This window comes from Solanum pennellii, chromosome 9 (assembly GCF_001406875.1).
Source record: "Solanum pennellii chromosome 9, SPENNV200".
NCBI lineage: Eukaryota > Viridiplantae > Streptophyta > Magnoliopsida > Solanales > Solanaceae > Solanum > Solanum pennellii.
The window spans coordinates 77,548,580-77,558,528 of NC_028645.1; the positions used below are offsets into that span (position 1 = coordinate 77,548,580).

A 9,949-nucleotide genomic window follows, 5' to 3' on the forward strand; every position below is an offset into this window, starting at 1 on the left:
GCGTTTGTATATCTGCATTACATTTTAAATTTATATACAATTAAGTCGAAATAAAACATTTGTATATCAAATATCTCTTTCTCTCTCACTTTATACAACATAAATTATACATTGTAATTTGTAATTTGTGTTTGCATAAAACGAGAAAGAGCGAAAGGCAAAAGAGAACTGGTAGGGAAGATCTTTATTTATATAAATGTATAGGACGAATATGTATGTATTTGTATTTGTATATACAGTTTTCTTTCGCTTATACAAATACAAACACAATTTATACATTTGTGTTTGTATAAAGCGAGAGAGACGAGCGAGATTCTTTGGGAAGAGAGGTCAATCACAAGTGTTTGAAGAATTACAATTAAATGCATATGTGGTTATAACATTTGATTTGAATTAATAGTTTGTTATTTTATACAATTTTGTCTTTTGTCTATCGCAATTTTTGTGGCACAGATAGAATTAAAAGTGTTAGTCACATTTTTATATGTTTCTAAAATATTTTAAATTATTAATTATTGTGATTTATCGTATTTTTAATATAATTTTACTCACTTTGTCCCAATTTACATGGGAAGCTTTGAGCGTCAAACAAAATTTTAATATGTTCTTAAAGTATTTTAAGTTGTTAATTCTTGTGATTTATAATATTTTTATATAATTAATTTAATTTTCAAATAATATGTTACTTTTGTGTCTGTTGCAATTTTGTTGTACATGTGAATTTTTGAGAATTAATCTACTTTTAAGTTGATAATTAGTGTGATTTATAGTAATCTTATTCTCTTAACATAATTTTCAACTAATATAATGTTATTCCCTCTGTATTTTGAGAGTGGATCAAATTTTTAATATATTTTTATAAACATTTTATTTTGTTAATTATTATACTTTATAGAAATTATTTAATAATTTACAAGTACATAATATATTGAAAAGAAAAATACGACAGCTAAATTAAAATAGAGAAATTATTATTAAATATAAATAAAGGAGAAGAATAAAATCATCAATTGACCGACTCATCCTAAGCTTATCTATACATAGAGCCGTCAATATGGGCTAGGCCTGTTGGGCCGACCAGCCTAACCCGAGATTTTATAGGGCTGAGCTACGATTTTTGGAGCCCATATAAGAAAAGGGCTTTTTAGCTCGGCTTGAATAAGTCTGTTGATTTGTGGACCTTGAGAAATATCGTTAGGGCCAGCCCGTGGGTCAATAAAAATTAATTAAAAAATATAATATAATATTAAAATTTAAAATTAAAGAAAGTCCAAACTCAAAATAATTAGGTTAATATTTCTATTTAGATATTTATAATTTTACTTTAAAAAAAACTTAATAAATATTATAAAGATAATTTTATTTGTGGATTCGATTAACGAGTAGTGACATTAACATCGTGTAATATTCTTTTGTTGATATTTATGATAATATTTTAAAATTATAATTTATAATTTAATTTAATAGTTAAAAAACATATATAATTTTTTAAAAAGTGGACTAACCCGGCAAGCCTGTAACCTACGTACTTATAGGTTAGACCGATCGTTTTCTGGCCCACACAAAAAATGGACTAATCCAACCTAACCCATAAAATGTTAAAGTCTGTATGAGTTAGTTCGAATGAAATGGGCTAGCCTATATTGATAACTCTACCTATACGCCTCTGTATTATAGAGTAAAATATATTGTGCATATCAATGTAAGTACTCCAATAAAATATCAATTAATTTCATGAAGTCAAAGTATTCTCAATTGGATATTTTCAAAACAATTTCAGATAATAAATTTCTAGCATGACCTAGTTAATCATAAGTAATATTCAAATATTTTTTAATGATAAGTTCAATAGTATTATTTCTCAACTCTTAAATGTTTAAGGGATCAAAATAGACTATACTTTTGAGTATAAAATATAACTATAGGAATTACTCCCTCTACTTTAATATTAATGAAGGGAGGGTCATTTTATTCAAAGAAAAAATTGGTTAAAATTCACACATTCATTTTCTTATATGTTTGAGGTAAAACTCAAATTCTTTTTTAGTTAAACTTTCAATTGTGTAAGCAAAGGAAATAACGCTATTAATGACGAAATTATTCACTAAACTAAAAATTTCAAGTTCAATTCTCTTTATAGTTCTCTAAATAAAATTTAGGCATAATACATATATTGAATCCTAAATTTAACTTCAAATTTTAACTTTGTCCTCTGACTTTCATAATGCACTAACAAACACTTTAGCTATCCAACTTTTAAATAATTAAACACATGAGTCTTACATGACACAACACATAGGACACCACGTACGACAAAAAATGACATTTAGGATGACATGTAGGACATGTGTGTCTATTTTTTCAACTTTATACAAGTTCAAATGTCTATTTATACACATTCAAAGTTGAAGAATATAAATATAATTTGAAGCAAAATTAAAAAATACATTTATATATTATGCCTAAAATTTATTATAAAATTTATCATATTTTTTATGATTCGCAAGTTATTACGTTAACTTATATACACGCAAAAATAACAATAACATACTCTTGTTAAGTAAAACAAACAAATAAATACGTAATGAAATTGACACATATATACAAGTACTTCAATAAATATTTGCCTAAAAAAATGTCCTCATCAATCAAGGGTATATTTATGACGCACGTGAACGTTACAAATTTTTTTAAAATTTACTTTCTCTCTCCACTTTCATGGTTTTGATTTTTTTAAAGTCAAATTATATAAATTTTAATTAATATATTATATAATATATTTTTTATCATATTAATATATAAAATATTATAATTTATATTATTTTTTATATAGTTTTTTAATATTTTATTTTTAATAGCTATTAAATTAATTTTATTTAATTTAATTTCAAAAATTAATTAAATTAATTTTTGAAAAACACAACATAATTGTATGACAAATAAAAATAGATAGAGTAAATAACTCGTAAAAGTTAACGAAGATTAATAAGACAGACCATAAATTAGAGTTAATTAAGTAATCGAAAGAAAAAACAAGAATTGCTGACTTAAATTTGTATCGCTGCAACTGCATTGTCTAGTAAAGTTTAGTTCTTCAACTATTTACTAAAAAATATATATATCCACTCTTAATATTTAGTTCAAAAAATCAAGAAACAATTAATTACATAATTTTTAAAATATTAAATTTATTATATTTTAAAAAATGTCACTTGTATTCAAGTGTGTAACTCAGTGGTTAATGAAGTGATTGAGAATCTGAACGTCTCAAATTCAAAGTTTAATTTATACAAAGAACGCAAGGTGATTTCTGTCATTTGTGTTGCCCCAGAAACAATGATCATTAAAAAAAAGTGTCATCACAAAATAATGATAAAATTTGCGTAGATTTTACCAAATCAAATACCACAGATCGTTTTCCGAACACCCAAAATGAGATTTCAATGATATGATATGTTATTGTTGTTGTGTCAACAATTAACTATTTCAAACATTACTTGTGAAATTTTACTGACATGTTATTGTTATTATTGTGTCAATAATGTAGTTAATACTAAACAGAAGTGAAAACAACGGAAGAAGGAATAATTAATTCAAAGTGTCCATATAATAAATATGTATAATTAAAACCATTAATTGATGAGTTGACATAATCCAAATAAAGATAAAATTGAGCAGTTGAGTTTTAGTTAGAACAAAGTGGACTTTATTCTTATTTATTGTAATTAATTACTAATATTAATATTAATATTAGTGATGATTGGTAAACAACACCTTACCTGAAAAGCACAAAATTTCTGTAGAAGAAAATGGTATAACTGAAATTTATTGTTGTATGTAAGGGCTTTCTGGTCAGAAAAAAAATATATTTGAAACCCAGTGGCCGTTTGAAACCCCCGAAGAAACCTCGAAACAATCTTCAATGCAACCAATTCAACATTTCCAAACACGGCCTAAAGAAACAGAGACTCAAAGGGGATTTTGTTGCTCCGCCGGCGGGGGTTGTTTCCGGCGAAAGAAATTACCGCAGGAGATAATGGCGGAGGCAGAGAGAAACCGGGAGCATCAGTTGTGTTTGTTGGATTTCTTGTTGGCGGCTTTGAGGAAATCTATGGTGTACTGTCGTTTTGATGGAAAAGAGGAGGTGAAATCTACAGTTCATGCTATGGAAATTGGATGGCCTACGAATGTTCAGCATCTTACTCATGTTACTTTTGATCGGTTTCATGGGTTTTTGGGTCTTCCTGTTGAGTTTGAAGTTGAAATCCCTTGTAAAGCACCCAGTGCCAGGTTTGTTTAAAAATCTTTACTCTATTGTGTTTTTTGGCCTTTTGGGTGCTTTTAAATTTCAAATTATTGATCTGGGTCGACTTTGGTTTCATGATTCTTTTTGTTTTTTATGTTGTTTTCATCTGATTGTAAAGAAAAAGCATAAAACTGAGATAAAGATGAGACTTTTTACTTTTTCAGCGTGTTTGATACTTATTTTTCAATCAACTATAACTCAAATTCCAAACTAATTAGGATTCATTATGTGAATTTTCACTAATGCTCAGAGGATTTGTTATAGTTAGGCTCTCTTTGTACTGACAGTCAATTTACGAGTAAAGGTTCTACTTTATATGAGCTTTAGACAGACATTCGTTGTAAAGCTCACTTTCTCAAATACTCTCTCCATTTTGATTTGTTTGATTACTTTCCTTTGTAGTCCGTTTTAGAAAGAATGTTTCTTCCAGTTTTTGACAACTCTTTAGTTACAATTTTCTACGTGACATGTTTTAGATCACAAGATTCAAAAGTCTATTTTACTTTCTTAAATTTGGTGGCAAGTCAATAGCGGGACAAACAAATTGAAACGGAGGGTAAATATGTTTAAGTAAGATGATCTATCAACAGACTGTGCAATACAACAAGTTTAGGAGTAGTTCATGTAAACTTTGAAAAATAGTGATGTTTTTATATGTGCAGTAAATGCAATAGAGTTACTGTGTATTACTTTAATCCTATTAGATTTTAGGTCAAGACATGTTGTTCATTGGGAATTGAAGAGGGGAGAACACAATTAATTTTTATTTTTTGTTATTGTGTTAATTGGGAATGGAAGAGGGGAAAACAAGAATACATCGAACAGTTAATTTGCATTTCTTGTTATCGTGGAATTGTTATCAAGATGGATCGTCCTTATGCATTCAACGAACACATACTAATGCAAGCTAATTGAGGATGAAGATAGCATTAGTATGCTCTAATATCGCACAACTAGCCAATACTTTTATTGTAGGCCTGCTTAGGAAGAATGGAATTATGTCACTATCCTACTTTGTAATTGAATAGTTCTGCATTTTGATATGCCTATTCAATGGTCCCCTATACTTTTGGAAACATGATCATAATAGACCAGTTTATTTCATGCCTCACCAACCGAAAACAAGTTTTTTGGTTTTCAATTACTCCCTCCGTCCCAATCAAGGTGGCACAATTGAAATTCAAGAGTCAACCAAGTTTTTCTTTGACTAGAATTTCTTTATATGCCTTTTAGATATTTCTAAGTTCTTAGTTGTTGTGATTTATATTAATTTTGACATAAATTTCTAATATATAAATTTTTTTTCAAAAAACATAAAGCTTCTGTATCTGAACTAACGGTTAAAGTTTAGAAGTTTGAATCTCAAAATTCTAACCGTGCCACATAAATTGGACAGAGGGAGTAATTGTCACGCGAGTCTCCTTGTAACCAACTGGAGCATGTTCATGATTCATCACCTTGCGTAAGTTGGTTTGCACCATAAGTGATTATCTACGGCTCTGTCTGCATCTACAATCACCTTCCTCAGAATTATCATTTTTTAGTAAGTTTTGTTACCAATAAGAAGTGGCTCTTATAGAATTGTAGTACGTCAAGATAGCTGCTGTTAATTACCATCTGCCAAACTTGCAACTCGAATGATAACTTTGGAAGAAATTAGTAGTTCTGTGACTAAATGGTCAAAGTAACCTTTTATTTACCAGCTAGTTCTGTGGACAGTATGCAAAGGTGGGTTCATGTTCCTGTACTGCGTTTGATTCTTGTGGTGTCTCCTGTTAAAATGTAACACAGAAGATCCTGACATAACTCCTTAGATATATCCACCATATTGGTTTTTGGTTTTCTATTCATTTCACATGAGTATCCTTGTGCCAAGTTAAAGCAAGTTTATAACCTTGTTGAAGTTGATTACACCACAAGTGTTCTTTAAAGTTGTGTCTGTATCTAAACCTAATTTTTTTCGGAATTGTCATTTTAGTAATGTTAGAGGTGGTTAGAGTCCCACATTGGTTGGATATGGAGGACTAGTGGTGTGCTTATATGGACTTGAGAATCCTCCCCTCATAAGCTAGCTGGTGGGGTTGAGTTAGGCCCTAGTGTCATATTTTTGATTTTGGGGTTGAGTTAGGCCCAAATGTCATATATTTACAACTAAGTTTTTCTATCAACGGATCTAGGAATTTCATTAAGGGGGTTCAAAAAAATAAAATTGCAGTGCTTGGGATCTGAACTCGTAACCTCAACGTGACTTTTGAAACCACTAAACCATTGAGCCAACCTCCACTCCTTATGTTCAAGGATTCAGAATCTATATATACAGATAATAATAAAAAAAGGTTACCTTACATATACAATGTGATTTTTTTTTTAGAAGGATATACAATGTGATTTTTGGTCGAGGGGGTTTGAGTGAACACCCTTAGATCCGCCTGGAATTGTCAAGAGGGATGAAAGTAGTAGTTCCTTGACCAAAATGTCAAAATAACCTCTCATTATCCAGCAATTCCCATGCCAGTATGCAAAGCTGAGATGCTATTCCTGCTCTGTGTTTTATCCCTGTGGTATTTCCCGTAAAAAATGGTAACAAGGAAGATCTTGACATAACTCTTTAAACATATCTAAACTACTAAGTTTTGTCCCCAGTTTATCTCACTGGTCGCAGAAGTTGCAATCTTTGTGCTCTATTTTCATCTCTTTTGCTGAGGGCTAAACTCAGTACTTTAAAACCAAGATGTGTCCATGGTTAAGGACTTCTAGTAGCTTCAACCTGAAAACAAATTGTTAGGACAGCAATTATTGGAATTTAGCTAAGTAATCGCAAGGCATTGATGCTAAATAAAGACAATACAAGGAGGATGGTAGTATGCAGCTTCTATCTTTCTTTATTTAATCCCTTAAAAGAAAAAAAAGGGTAAACAAAAGAACTGGTTATAGTTGATTCCAGATGTTAGAAGCTTGAGGTCCTTTTGAATGGTGGGGTAATTGCTATTTTTTCAATTGCCGATGATTCCACCATATCATACAGATGCTGAATTCTTTGCACTGTTTGTCACTATACTACGTTGTTCAGTTTCACTCCATTCTTTGAACTGTCTTCAGCTCTTCGTTTAATTTGAACTTTTCTAACAGCAAGTGTGTTAATTCCTTTCTACTTCTGTATGTCACATTTATTATGTAAGTGGTTGGCTCTTTATCCAAACAAAAAAATTATGATGAAGAAAAAGAAGAAGATGTAAGTGGTTGTCTGTGATTTGCTTCCAGACTTTATACAGTGTTTCTAGCTCATTATTGTATCATGCTAAATTTGTACAATTGTTTTTGCAGTGTCAGTGTTTTTGGAATCTCCCCAGAGTCAATGCAGTGTTCTTATGATACAAGAGGCAACAGTGTCCCGACTATTCTCTTGTTAATGCAGGAACGTTTATACTCACAAGATGGTCTAAAGGTATCACATTTTTTCTATCATTTCTGATTCATGAGGAAGTCTCCCCCGTAATTATATTCAATGTCAAAATAGTTGTCTAAGTATTGTTTGATGAACCTTTAGGCTGAAGGAATTTTCCGAATAAACCCAGAGAATAGCCATGAAGAGCATGTAAGGGACCAGCTCAACAGAGGCATTGTGCCTGACGACATTAATGTCCATTGTTTGGCTGGACTCATCAAAGCTTGGTTCCGGGAACTTCCATCAGGTGTGCTTGATGGGCTTTCACCTGAACAGGTAATGCAATGCAACAGCGAGGAGGAATTTATTGAGCTTGTGAATCAGCTTAAGCCAACTGAGACCGCATTGCTCAAGTGGGCAATTGATCTTATGGCTGACGTTGTTGAGAAAGAGGAAACAAACAAGATGAATGCCAGAAACATAGCTATGGTTTTTGCCCCAAATATGACACAGGTAAACTGAATATACTTCAGCAGTTCAGGCATAGAAAATCTTAAATTCTAGTTTGACTAATTGGTTGAAGCATATCACTATATTTCTTGTTTCTGGTATCAGATGTCTGATCCATTGACAGCACTCATGCATGCTGTTCAAGTGATGAACTTACTGAAGACCCTGATTGTGAAAACACTAAGAGAACGCGGAGAGACAGAAGGCGGAGGATATTCACCCATGTCATCTAGTTTTTCTGATAGACAAACTGAGAAGGATTTTGACACCCAACAAGAGATGGAGAATAGATGTGAATCACCAGGGCCAGCATCAGATGATGATGAACAGCCTCATTATAGCTACAACAGTGAAGATAGAGATGAAATCGAGTCATTGAGTGAGATAGAAGGAAGCTTCTTACGACAAGTGGATGAGAACGATCATGCAAAAAATGACTTCCGGAAACAACTACAAGGAATTCTGTGTAGCGAACACAAACCCACGAGTGCCTCCACCATTACTGGAGATCCTTCTTCATCAACTTAATAATCAAAACAGGAGTTCAGGCTTGAGCACTAGCAATAGCAAAAGACTCAAGAGCAACTTCTGTTTCTATGGGGTTAAAGGTGCAAGCAGATTAACTGGAGCATGTAGAAGCACAAATGATGTCAACATGGTAAGTATGATGTGAACATGGTAGAGTCTGCTGTTTTATGTAGTTAGTTGGCTGTCTCATCCAAACTGGTGCGATTGAATCTATTCCGGTGATGCTTCTTTTAGGAGTCCTGAATCTCTATATCATCAGTGAATGGTTGTTTTATGTAAAAAGTTGCTATGCTTAGTCTAGACACAGAATGGTTTCCCTTTGTTTCATCAGCAAAGGATCTCTAACGAAAAGGCGACGATTCACATAAAGAACATAGTCTTTTGGTAACAAGATTATGGGTTGTTCTTTCATTTTCCATGAATAATGTTTCCTCTTATTAAACAGTACTGACTTGTTTTAGAGAGTGGCCACACATGATTTAGGTCAACTAACTAATAGCCAGCTGAAAGCCTAAAACAGTGAAAGGTGATTATTCTAGTGGGAATTAGATGGAAGCAAAGTTCATTTGTGCTCCATTTCCATTTTGCTCTTAATCATGAATAATGTGAATTGTTTTTTAATTGTAACAGTATTATCTTTGTATATTTTACATGGTGCGTTTTAGATTCAACCACCATTAAGTTTTTCCTATGGGTTTCCCATTCTACAGCTGTTGTCATAATATATGATATTTTATTGTATTGTATTAATGACTAATCAGATATATTGTATTGTGTCTGGCCTTTCGCCGTTACATAATGTTATACATCAGAAGGATATTGGATAGAATTGCTATAAAAAATTAAGGTAAGAGATAAAATATAAATATTAGATAATAAGTAAATGGAAAATGAGGGGGAAAAAAAGGTAACAATACGATGACATCAAATTGATCGTTATATATAATGAGAATTTTCATCGATACATAACAATGAATTTTACTTTTTTTGTTTTTTCCCCCTATATTTTGTTGTGGAAAACATATTGTTAGTACGAGGTTGTTAGACCTAGATAAATAGATCTGAGATAAATTGAAATATGCTAGACAAAATACAAATAGTTCTAAAATGAGAGGACGAATATAAGTAATTAGTATCACAATAAATTATTCGCGTCATAAGGTGAAATAATAATATGAGAATTTCTTATCTTGAGATAAAATAATAAAAATGACAAAAAT

The 9,949-nt window shown here is 31.3% G+C and overlaps 1 pseudogene across 1 annotated transcript; it reads left to right on the forward strand.

Moving 5' to 3' along the window:
* The first annotated feature begins 3,761 nt into the window (after window positions 1–3,761).
* On the forward strand, window positions 3,762–9,451 carry LOC107029564 (annotated as a pseudogene). Its single transcript, XR_001458022.2, has 4 exons — window positions 3,762–4,290; window positions 7,631–7,751; window positions 7,854–8,204; window positions 8,307–9,451. The product of XR_001458022.2 is annotated as a rho GTPase-activating protein 2-like (transcript).
* The last annotated feature ends 498 nt before the right edge of the window (window positions 9,452–9,949 follow it).